Source organism: Panthera onca, chromosome B4, assembly GCF_046562875.1.
Source record: "Panthera onca isolate mPanOnc1 chromosome B4, mPanOnc1 haplotype 2, whole genome shotgun sequence".
Taxonomy (NCBI): Eukaryota; Metazoa; Chordata; class Mammalia; order Carnivora; family Felidae; genus Panthera; species Panthera onca.
Window position 1 is genome coordinate 116,346,486 of NC_138345.1, and position 12,986 is coordinate 116,359,471.

At 37.3% G+C, this 12,986-nt stretch overlaps 1 protein-coding gene and 1 non-coding gene across 7 annotated transcripts in view; one reads left to right on the forward strand and one right to left on the reverse strand.

The window, feature by feature from the left end:
- Positions 1 to 12,986, reverse strand: part of USP44 (ubiquitin specific peptidase 44) — a 55,040-nt gene that overhangs the window by 39,723 nt on the left and 2,331 nt on the right. The gene's annotated exons all lie outside the window — the stretch shown is intronic.
- Positions 8,164 to 8,270, forward strand: LOC132660423 (U6 spliceosomal RNA). Its single transcript, XR_009601774.1, has one exon. It is a non-coding gene; the product is annotated as a U6 spliceosomal RNA (small nuclear RNA).

The following is a 12,986-nucleotide window of genomic DNA, read 5'->3' on the forward strand; positions in this document are numbered from 1 at the left end:
AGCCACCCAGGCGCCCCGAGGTTTCTTAATTTTTAAACTAAATATATGATTCCTGGTCTATAGAAAAATAATGAAAGATGAGTCAATCAGAAAACAAAAGGTGGCATAAAGAAGTCTTTTTAGCAACATGAAGTTTTCTTTGATCTATTTGCATGAAAATTCTAAAATGACTTGGGATTGATCACAGAAGGAAATTTGTATAAATTCACTATTGAATAATTATGAAGTTACTTCTTCTTTTCATAAAAACCAATGATAATATTAAAGAATGACTTAAACATTTAACTTATTTGCTTATGCTTATAACATTTTATTGAATTAAGACAAAATCTAGTTTTAACATTATTATTAATCACACTGGGCAAGAGGATTATAATTTTGACTAGTCTCATTATGAATAGTTTTCTCCCTTTTTGTTTAATACTGATGTACATGTAATGTACATTATTTGTACAAAAAGCACTATAAAGTATGCCTTTGTTGTGTTGGTGTGATGGGATGCCAAGAAAAACCAAATTACCTTGGCTCCATTATGAGGGTCAGAAATGCCCATATTATTAAAACAATTTAAGACCCCAGGTTAAAATGCAAATCTGGGGGAGAGGGGGATATTTTTTAAGTTCCTATTAGTTTGTTGTTGTTGTTGTTTTTCCCAAGAAAGCCCCATGCCCAACATGGGGCCTGAACCCATGATTTCAAGATCAAGAGTCACATGTTCCCTGATTCTTGAGCCAGCCAGGCACCCCAAGCTCCTAACAGTTTTAGTATCTTATTGCAAATTAGTGAATTAGATAAATTAACAGTGCTGTGAAGATAATGGGAAATAGGTTTTTAAATTTGGGGGATGACAGGGAAAATGGGAAACACGCATAGATATTGCGTTGCCTTGGAGAGGCCTGATTAGGAGTGGAACAGCATCAGGCACTCACTGGGTCTTTGCGGAAATAGAGGAAATCCGAATGAACATAAAATGTTTTATCTTAAGGGGCACCTAGGTGGCTCAGTTGCTTAAGTGTCCAACTCTTGATTTCAGCTCAGGTCATGATCTCATGGCTCATGAGTTGAAGCCCTGCATCAAGGTCTGCACTGGCAATGCAGATCCTGCTTGGGATTTTCTCTTTCTCTCCCTCTCTCTACTCCTCACCTGCTTGTGCTCACTCTCTCTCAAAATAAATAAGTAAACATTAAAAAAAAAACCCACCGTTTTATCTTAAGATGAATGCTAGTTAGGAAGTCCAACACTTTAAATATCTACCGAAAATGTGAGAATTCTTTCTTCATAATCAACTGTGGACTTAAGAGAAACAAAAAAAAGCCTGTGTGGCTCAGTTGGTTAAGCTGCCATCTCTTGATTTCAGCTCAGGTCATGATCTCTTGGTTGGGGGATCAAGCCCCACTTTTGGCTTTGCGCAGGGCATGGAATCTGCTTGAGATTCTCTCTGAAAATGGGAATTACAAAACCGATTCAGCAGATTCATGTCGTTTTGAGGATTATGTAAATGCTTTTGTAAACTATGAAGTACTACATGAATTCAAAGTAAATTAAGTCCAAAAGGTGGATAAATGATCTTTCTATATAATTTGCAGATTTTTTATTGACACCAGCAAAATCAGAATTGTGGTATTTCTACTAGCTGCTACTATGCATAACACAAAGATATAACAAAATTTTTAAATGATAGTTCCCAATAAATGTGAGGTGCTATTATTATCATTGAATCTTATCCTATCCTAATACGTGAGGTACTTTGTTGCTAAGCTTTTCTGCTTCTTCTAACATTTCTTTGTTCTCTTCCTTTTCACTGGCTCCTAAACCTCTGCTTTTAAACATCCAGTTTTCCACATCTTGAAAGAAATCGCTTGATGTATAGCTTCCTGTCTCAACCCCTTAATTTCTCTTCTCCCTTATATCATCAATGAGAAGCTTATATCAGTAGATCTCAAAGGCACAGAGATAGTTGCCATAGTTCCAAACATAAATGATGCCGACTGGTGATGCATTGGTGCAGCTTCTGGGAAACCAAAGTCTTTGGATTCTGGTTGGGCATGGGAGTGGGGGAGGGGCAGGGGGAGAGTATGGTTGCAAAGCTGAAACTTAAAGGAATTGGCAGAAGGTTGCCACCAGGAGTGGAACCTCCTGCTTAATTTGACTCAACACGGGAAACCAAAGGCATGGACAGGATTGACAGATTGATATCTCTTTCTTGATTCTGTGGGTGGTGGTGCATGGCCGTTCTTAGCTGGTGGAGTGATTTGTCTGGTTAATTCCAATAACGAATGAGACTCTGGCATGCTAACTAGTTACAAAACCCCGAGAATAGTTGCCTTGAAACCATGTTTCATTACATTCAATAAGAACTCATTTTTCTTCAGTCTCCTGTCTACTTAGAGCTACGGTTTGCCTCCCCCTGCCCACTTTACCTATCAGTTTTAAATTCATCATCAATGTACTCTTTACCAAATAACCTCAATAGTTTTCTACATTGTCAACCACTAAGAACATTTTGTGAGTTAGAACAATGGCAACAAGACAATCTTAGTAATTATTTTTCTCAATCCTAAAACTCTCTGTAAATGAGAACTATAATAAAAAGCCTAGAAATATAAGTCCTCTGATTTAAAAAAAATCATCATGACTCTATGATAGTGATTGGTGGATGTTGAAAATGCCTGGTTTATACCTGCCATCTCCATTTTCTTTTCATTAGCCACCTACAATCAGGCTTCTCACCTTACTGCTTTGAAAATATTCTTTCATTTACTTATTTTTAAATGTCTATTTTTGAGAGACAGAACACGAGCACAGGGGGGCAGTGAAAGAGGGGGACAGAGGATCTAAAGTGGGCTCTGTGCTAACAGCCAAGAGCCCAATGCGGGGCTTAAACTCAGGAACCTTGAGATCATGACCTGAGCTGAAGTCGAATGCTTAACTGGCTGAGCCACCCAGGTAGGTGTCCCTGAAAATATTCTTTTAAAACAAGCTCCCCAGCAATTTCTTCCTGGTCAAATTCAAAAACCATTGATCTTCCTTCACCAAAAATATGCTAAAGTTGATCACCTTTTCCTTCTTAAAATACACTCTTAGATTTTATTCTTAGACCTGTACATGATCCCCTATGTATCAGGACAGAATGATAACTATGGCTGCTGCTGCTGCTGCTGCTACTATTATTGCTGCTTTCACTTAATAGTTAGCTTATAGTCACTGCTTACTGTAATTCTCACAATTGTCCTAAGGAGGTCAGTATTATTATCCTCATTTTACAGTTGAGGAGGAAACATGTTCAGGATTTAATCAATTTATTTATATTCACACATCAGACCAGGATCTTCTCTGGAGGTGTTAGATTTAGCAGTGGAGAGGCAGACATAAACTGGATCACGACATGCTCTGTTCCCTATATTTAGAGAAGGAAAGTTTATTTGTTTTATTCTATTTATTTATATTTTGAGGGAGTACTGTACTTTGTTTGTGAAGGTGGCATTTCAGGTAGTTTTTTTACACAGGCTATTCATCCACAATTTTATTAAGTGTCCTTTGAACGCAGTTTTCACCAAAATCAGAGAAAGTGGATAGAAAGCAAGCTGTGCTAGGTTACTGATATTTTTCTCCTTTTCAAGTCAACTGGCTCCAGTAGGAATGGGAATGCAACTTTGGATTTGTTGAGTCTAGGCAATGCTGTAACCACATACACTAAATTGCATAGTATAGTTATCAGAATTTGATGAATGACAACATAGATTTTAAATTAAGCTATGTAGTATAATTTGCTCAAATTTTGACCAAGTAGATTTTATTGGAGCCTTTGCAGTGATACAGTAGGATTTAGATACATTAGTTACATACATGTTTTAGTTTCTCAAATAAATGCATAACAGTATAATCTAGCTACAAAAGATTTCCTTAAGGTTTTTGTTGGCATTTCAGTGTTAACAATTGGGACTTGAGTATTTTAGATTTCATCTGAAATTAGTGGTTCACATACAAAAATAAATGGTTTTCACAGTTGTCAGCTTTGATTAACATAATATTAAACCTCTTGAGTATATTACACCACTACTTTTATTTTTTAACTGACAGATCTGAAAAATAATAAAGACAGAGTATGTCTTACAAACACATTAATGTATATATAGTCTTTGATTTTTTTCATTTAAGATATGCTTACCTTTTTTCAGAGGCATTTGGCTTTCTTCTTTTAGCAGGTTTTGTCACTAAATCTTTTACCTATCTACCAAAGTACTTTCAAAATTTTTTTTGTTTATTTTTATTTGTGTGTGTGTGTGTGTGAGAGAGAGAGAGAGAGAGAGAGAGAGAGAGAGAGAGAGAGCATGAACACGAACTGGGGAGGGGCAGAGAGAGGGAGACACAGAATCAGATGCAGGCTCCAGGCTCTGAGCTGCCAGCACAGAGCCCAACGCAGGGCTTGAACTCATGAGCCATGAGATCATGACCTGAGCCAAAGTCGGACACTCAACCGACTGAGCCAGCCAGGCACCCCATCTACCAAAATACTTTCAATCGTTTGATTAACAAATCTAATGGAGGGAGGAGAGGATTATGAGTTATCTCAAAGATATATTAAGGACCTCATATCTGTATAAATAGATTGAGGAAAGGAGGAATTGTGCATTAGTTATAAAGCCTTTCATTGCAGACAATTTATATCAAAGAATTTTCACATTATCTTTCTTCATATTTATCATTATATAGCTGAGGAAATTATTAAGATATTAAGTGACTTGTCTAAAGCCACACGGCATTGATCAGACCTGGGATTAGAAAACAAGTCTTCCTATGACCAGCCATTGTTCTTCACAGCATGCATACCTTATAGATACCATTGTTCTCTGAAGTGTACTTTATAGATACCATGGAAGTGATTTCTTTTGAGAGATAGTTATTAAAGCACTTCCCACCTCTCAACTTGTCTACTTTTGAAAAAAAGTCCTTAAACCTGACTGTCTAAATTAAACAGAAGATAGTGTTAGCATCTCCAAGAAGAATTGGTATAGATATAATGAGAAAAATTGATTTAGAGAATTTTACCTGTAGTTTATTTCCTGCTAGATTGCTTCCTTGCCAAGCTAATTTGACCTACATTTAAAGGTGTCCAAATCAACTGAGATGTCATTCTATCATAATTATAGAAGCTCTTCCACCAAAATGTATTCAGTCATAAATAGGTAAACTCATGACCTTGGAGAATGGACAGAAAAACAGATAAGACAGTCTCAAAGAAGAAACAGAAATGTATGTGCTTTCTAAGCTACTCATTGTAGGATGGGTGTAGGGATCAACTGGTTCATAATTAAAGCTTTACTCATCTTCCTGATCTGAGCTGTATCCTTATTTACTCCATCTGCATTTTATGTGAAATGCATTGATGGCCACGAATCTGTTTCTTTGGTTATACTCAGTGATACAGGAAGTGTCCTAATAAGCACTAGAATCTGAATAATAAGGATAATGGCTTTGGTCTGAAATTTGCAGATAGGACAGTGGAAGCTGGGGCGAAATGACTGGTCCAGAGTCATACAATGGGATACATAGCTCCCTGGATCCCAAAGGACAGCTGTTTCCTCCAAGATTTGGTGACTCAGAAACCTCATGTTTTTAGAAAATTCTCCCTTAGGGCAAATAAAAATTTATTTACTTATAACATTTACCATCTGAGTCTATTTCTGCCCTGCAGGGCCTCACTGGACAACCTTCTTCTGTATCCTCTCTGCCCAACCTCAGTCTCTTTTATATCTTGTACAGCTTAGGTTCAGAAGCTGCTTTATTTCCTGAGGAAATTTCTCCAACCAAGAGTTTTCAGTATTTTAATGTTTATTTTATTTTTGAGACAGAGAGAGACAGAGCATGAGTGGGGGCGGGTCAGAGAGAGAGGGAGACACAGAATCTGAAACAAGCTCCAGGCTCCGAGCTGTCAGCACAGAGCCCGACGCGGGCTCGAACCCACGAACCGTGAGATCATGACCTGAGCCGAAGTCGGAAGCTCAACCGACTGAGCCACCCAGGCGCCCCAAGAGTTTTCAGTATTTTAGATCTTTTTCTCTCTCTTTTTATTGCCCACTTGTGCCTACTTGCAAAAGATTTAACATGTCTTTAATACCTTTTGTCCTTCCTTCTCCCACTCCCAGTCTCCAATCTCTTCTTTTTATTTTACTCCTTATTTTAGATAATAGAATCATCATCTAGTCAACCATTTATTTTAGAAACCTTAGGATCATCTTTTATTCCCCAACCCAGCATTATCCATCACATTGAATCAGGGGCCAAATCTTGCCAGTTCTATCATTTAAGTGTCCCTGAGTCCCATTTCTTTTTTCAATGCCACTGCCCCAGCTCTCATTCTTATCATTCCTTGTCAGTACTATTATAATTAGCCTCTATACTCAATTCTCTGCTTCTATTCTCTCTATGCTACCCTATTACATATTACATATTACCCTTATTACATAGTCAAAAACCTTACAACTTGATGAGAAAAATGAGATATGTGCATAATAAAAAATTAGAGAATAGCACAAGATAGAATTTATAATCCAATGCTAAAAGTTGTGTATTGGCCACTCAGTATTGTGTGAAGTCAGGAAATAGCGGTTATCACTCAGAAAATTTCTAGAGAAATCTGCCTGGAAATGGTTTAAAGGACAGGTGATATGCAGAGAGAAGTTGAAAAAATGCTCCATGTTGTAATGAATGAATTCACTAATTTGTTAATTAACAATAACAACAATAACATAATGACCCTTTAATTGAACCCCTATAATATGCTAGTTTGCAGGATAGATGTTATTACCTGTCCTCTTAGCCTTTCTGATCTGGGTTACAGGTGAAGTAATTGAGCTCTGAAATTTTAAATAGTATGCCTGACATCACAATAAATTTCAGAACTGACATTTAAACTCAGGTGTGTTTGGTTTTAAAACTCAGGGTTATTTCACTGTTTCACTAAAATTCATTCAGGTATCTCTGACAGTGTGGAAATTAGTATAGAAGTGGTGTTAAAGGGGATTGCAAACCCACATATCTGATTTTGAGGTCATTTTTATGGCACAGAGGACTATATTTATTACCTTCAGCATTTATAATCAAGGGATAGATTAGAGATCAATAAGACATTGTTACTGCCTTCAAGGAGCTCGATGTGCTGGGGAAGACTGGCAATACAGTGTGATCAGTGTTATAATGAGAAAAGATCAGGGAAACAAAAAGTTGAGGTTAATAGACCTGTTGTGTTCTAGTCCTGCTTCTGACATTAACTAATTTGTTGTTGTTGTTATTGTTTTTTTAAGTAGGCTCCATACCCAACATGGGCTCAAACTCATGACTCTAAAATCTAGAGTCATATGCTCTACCAACTGAGCCAGCCAGGTGCCCCTGATAGTAACTAGTATAGACAAGTCATTTAACTAATAACAAGTTTGTTTTTTCTTTCTTTTTTTTTTTAAATAATTTTTTAATGTTTTATTTATTTTTGAGAGAGAGAGAGAGAGAGAGAGAGAGAGAGAGTATGAGCAGGGGAGGGGCGGAGAGAGAGGGAGACACAGAATCCAAAGCAGGGTGACCTGAGCTGAAGTCAGATACTTTAAACGACTGAGCCACCCAGGTGCCCCACAAGTTTGTTTTTTCTTCTGTAAAATGAAGGGGTATGACTAAATAAAGGAACTTCTTAGTTATTGAAAACTCATTGGTTTGTTTAAAAGTATTTATTTATTTTTTTGTTCGTTATTTAAGTAATCTCTACACCCAACATGGGGCTTGAGCTCACACCCTGACATTGAGAGTCACATGCTCTTTGGACTGAGCCAGCCAGGTGCCCCCTCATTGTTCTTTTTATTCCTAACTTTTAGTTCTATTTTTGCTTTTCCATTTCATTCATTCGTTGACTCATTCATCAGTCCTTCATTCCGTCCACATGTTCCAGGCACTACGTGGTACACTGGGAACACAAACATAAGATATGGTAACCCCTTCCCTCACAGGCTTGAGGTATGGATAGGTAAATTCAATGTAGTGTCACAATAGAGGCATTTACAAAGTGCTATGGGAAAATGGTGGAGAGAATGTGGGGTGGGATGAGGATGAGGATGGGGAGCAGAAAATTTGACAAGGAGTTGACGTTTACAAAGACTCTCAAAGAGTCAGTAGGAGTGCTCGCTTCGGCAGCACATATACTAAAATTGGAACGATACAGAGAAGATTAGCATGGCCCCCGCGCAAGGATGACACGCAAATTCGTGAAGCGTTAAAAAAAAAAAAAAAAAAAAAAGAGTCAGTAGGAGATTGCTAAAACAAGTGCACATGGGACTTCAAGGCCAACTTTTTTTTGGTGAAGCTGTGCTTGTACTGTCTGTGATCAGCTGCTTCTAGGATTGATTTAGCTAATTTGGCTGGTTGGACAAGCATCTTTTCCGCGTTTCTCACTTCATGTTTTCTTCCCCCAGAAACTATTCTCTTTCAAAGAGGACTGACTTCCCAGACACAGTTGTATTTTATAAGTCTTTATCTCTCTAAAAGTCTAATATTCTAGCATGAATCTAAAAGACTGTATTAGAGGGGCACCTGGGTGGCTCAGTTGGTTAAGTGTCTGACTCTTGATTTTGGCTTTGGTCATGATCTCACAGTTGTGGGATTGAGCCCTGAGTCAGACTCTGTGCTGATGGTGTGGAGCCTGCTTGGGACTCTCTCCGTGCCCCAACCCCCCTCTAAATAAATAAATAAACATTAAAAAAAAGATTGTGTTAGAGTATTATGAAGTGATATCGTGTCAAAACTCTGGAACTAGGTGTGACCAGGAAGGATTTTCAGAGTATTAATTAGAAAAAAATTTCAGTGATTTTGGAGTCAAAACAGACCTTCATTCAGATTCTCTTTACCTGTGAAGTGGGTGATCTCACAGAGTTGTTTTGAGGATTGAATGAGCTAATATATGTAAAAATAGACATAGCCAATTACTTAGGTGCATGATAAATGGTATGTGTTTGCTGATAGTGGTGATAGTACCTTATTATGGTGATGTATTTTGTTGCTGAAGATAGCAATAGCTATAGTAAGAATGAACTACAGAGTTAAAAGTACTAGATTAGAGGGTTGCCTGGCTGGCTTAGTTGGTAGAACATTCAACTCTTGATTTCAGGGTTGTTAAGTCTGAGTCTCATGTTGGGTATATAGATTACTTAAAAATAAAAAATATATACATATATTTTTTGAGAGAGTACACACTTGCACACAAGCAAGGGACAGAGGGGCAAAGGGAGAGGTAGAGAGAGAATCTTAAGCAGGCTCCACTCCCAGTACAGAGCCCAATGTGGGGCTCAATCTCATGGCCATGAGATCATGGCCTGAGCCAAAATCAAGAGTTGGATGCTTAACCAACTAAGCTACCCAGGCACCCCAAAAATAAAATCTTGAAAAAAAAAGGTACTAGATTAGATGGTAGCAGATGATGATTTGTAACTCTGACAACCATTGTGCCTTATTATAGAGTAGAGATCAATTTCTTGATGATCCAGTTTAAAGTTATATTGGTCATACATCTTTATTTGTTCTTAAAATTTTTTTAAGTTTATTAATTTTTTTTAGTAATCACCATACCAAATGTGGGGCTTGAACTCATGACCTCGAGATCAAGAGTTGCATGGCCTTCTGACTGAGCCAGCCAGACGCTGCTGTTTGCTATACATCTAATATAGGGACAAATGGGTAATTATTTCTATGAAGTTTTATGTAATTTTCAAAAAATGTTTATTTATTTATTTTGAGAGAGAGAGTACACATGTGTGAGTAGGAGAGGGACAAAGAGAGGGAGGGAGAGAGAGAATCCTGATGTGGGGCTTGAACTCACAAACCATGAGATCATGACCTGTGCTGCAATCAAGAGTCAGATAGTTAACTGAGTCACTCAGGTGTCCCACTTTATGTATTTTTTATAGTTAAAAAATGTTAAAGGAAATAATGGTGGGAAGAAGCTCCATTTCTAGACATCTGTCTCTGCACAGTCCAGGGGAGGAATTCTTCAGGGCCAGTCTGGCATTGGAGAAAAAGGGAGAAGAGAAGTTTGGGTTACAGAAGTGGGTACCTCACCTCCTGAGGTGCTTAGAAAGGAGATGTACATTTGAAAGTGAGAAAGTTCGCATTAAGAAGCCAGGGAGGGGCACCTGGCTGGCTCAGTTGGTAGAACTAGAGCATGTAACTTTTGATCTTGGGGTTGCTTGAACCCCATGTTGGATGTAGAGATTACTTACCAATAAAATCTTAAAAAAAAAAAAAAGTAGCCAAGGATTACAGGGCTATGTCTTTACTCTGTAGATAGTAAAGTCCTGGAAAAAAAAGATAATGAAAAAGAGGAAAATATAGTTTTTCATGGTATCTGTCATCTCACCTATGACACTGAAGAAGGTGCAGCTCTAAACCTATTCCTCAATCTACCAGACTGTGAACATACGATCCTCAACCATGGAAAAATATACAAGAAAAAAATATTTGGAAAGAATATGCCAAATGTAATAGTCCTTTCTTTAATTGTTAGGATTATGGGTGATTAATATCCTTTTTAAATTCTTTGTAGTCATTTCCACATTCTACAATAAGCATATATTGTTTTTATTAAAAAAATTCATTTAAAAATATTTAACAAGTCTATCACCTATCCAGTGGGAGCTATTGTGTTAATGGTATCTATTATTTCATAAACACTCACTTTTATGCCCAGGGACTATGCATGCAGCTTTGTAAGTATTTTGTCATTTAATCTTCACACTAAGCCCATGAAGTATATACTGTTATTCCCATTTAGAAATGAAGACACTGAGGTATGGAGATCAAGTAACTTGTTTTAGGTCATGTAGTTAACAGGTAGCAACACCAGGATTTGAATCCAGGAAGACTCCAGAGATTCCTATGTATACTTACTTCTACTATGTACAGTGCTTTGGTCTATACATACACTGAGACAACTGGCAGCTCTCAACTTTGGGTCTGCTTTTAGGTATGCCACACACAACATCTATTTGGTGGCTTATAGCTTATTTTAATGTTAAAAGCCTTCAGATGGTCTGATAATATTTTTGTTTTTCTTACAATTCTTAGGAAAACAGGTATTTCATTAGGAAGATAAACTAGAGAATTGAATTCAAATATATACATAAAAGTTTGTTTCATTTCTGAACAAACTGAACAATGCTATAAAATTCTTTTTTTATGTCATTAGTGTAGCTTTTGCTTCTTAAAAACATTTTATTTCACTTATTTTTTTAAGTTTATTTTGTTAGTACTGTCTACACCCAATGTAGGGCTCCAACCTCAGTTTGAGAGTCACACGTTCCATTGATTGATCCAGCCAGGCCCTCCTGTAGCTTTTGCTTTTTAAGCCACTGTGTCCTAGAGCTAGGTTTCTAGCTCCTGTGAATGAGTGTTTTTAGGAATACAGTTAAACTTTGGATTGGAATAACTTGTTCTGCAAGTGTTCCTTAAAATGAGCAAATATTTGTAATAAATTTTAACTTGATAGATGAGTGATGTCTTGCAATGCAAGTAGTATGTGATGCTGAATGTCACATGATCACAGTGGGCCAATGGTTCTTGAAATTTGCTTTGATATGCAAGTGCTTTGGATTGCAAGCATGTTTCCAAAACTAAACTATGTTCACAAACCAAAGTTTTACTGTAATTGCAAAGAAGCAGAAAATGTGAACATTTTTTCTTCAGTTAGTGCAACCACTGTAGGAAGATACTTTTTTGGAAAGTTGAGCAAGAGTAGTAGTGTAGATCAAGAGTATAATTTTTGTTTTTGTTTTTAAGTAAAGTCTATGCCCAAAGTGAGGCTTGAACACACTACCTGGAGATCAAGAGTCACACACTCTACCAACTGAGCCAGCCAGGTGCCCCATGAGTGTAGTTTTGGTATAGAATATCCTTCTGTAATTCTCTAGCAAACAGTTTTCATACCAAAAACCATTAAGTACCTAGGAATGAACATAATCAAAGAGGTGAAAAATCTATACACTGAAAACTATAGAAAGCTTATGAAAGAAATTGAAGAAGACCCCCACCCCCCAAATAGAAAAACATTCCATGCTCATCGTTTGGAAAAATATTGTTAAAATGTTGATACTATCCAAAGCAATCTACATATTCAGTGCAATCCCTAAAAAATAACACCAGATTCTTCATGAGCTAGAACAAACAATCCTAAAATTTGTATGGAACCACAAAAGACCTCGAATAGCCAAAGCAATCCTGAAAAAGAAAACCAAAGCTGGAGGCATCACAATTCCAGGCTTCAAGCTGTATTACAAAGCTGTAATCATCAAGACAGTATGGTACTGGCACAAAAGCAGACACATACATCAATGGAACAGAAGAGAGAACCTAGAAATGGACCCACAAACATATGGCCAACTAATCTTTGACAAAGCAAGAAAGAATATGCAATGGACAAAAGATAGACTCTTCAGCAAATGTGTTGGGAAAACTGGAAAGCAACATGTAGAAGAATGAAACTGGACCACCTTCTTACACCATACACAAAAATAAATTCAAATGGTGTAAGAAGGTGGTCCAGTTTCATAAGTAAACATAAGACAGGAAGCCATCAAAATCCTACAGAAGAAAACAGGCAACAACTTCTTTGACCTCGGCCACACCAACTTCTTACCTGACATGATTCCACAGGCAAGGCAAAAGCAAAAATGAACTATTGGGACCTCATCAAGATAGAAACCTTCTGTACAGTGAAGGAAACAATCAGCAAAACTAAAAGGCAACCGATGGAATGGGAGAAGATATTTGCAAATGACATATCAGATAAAAGGTTAGTATCCAAAATCTATAAAGAACTTATCAAACTCAACACCCAAAAAAACAAATAATCTGGTGAAGAAATGGGCAAAAGACATGAATAGACACTTCTCCAAGGAAGACATGCAGATGGTTAACAGACACATGAAAAAATGCTCCACATCTCTCATCACCA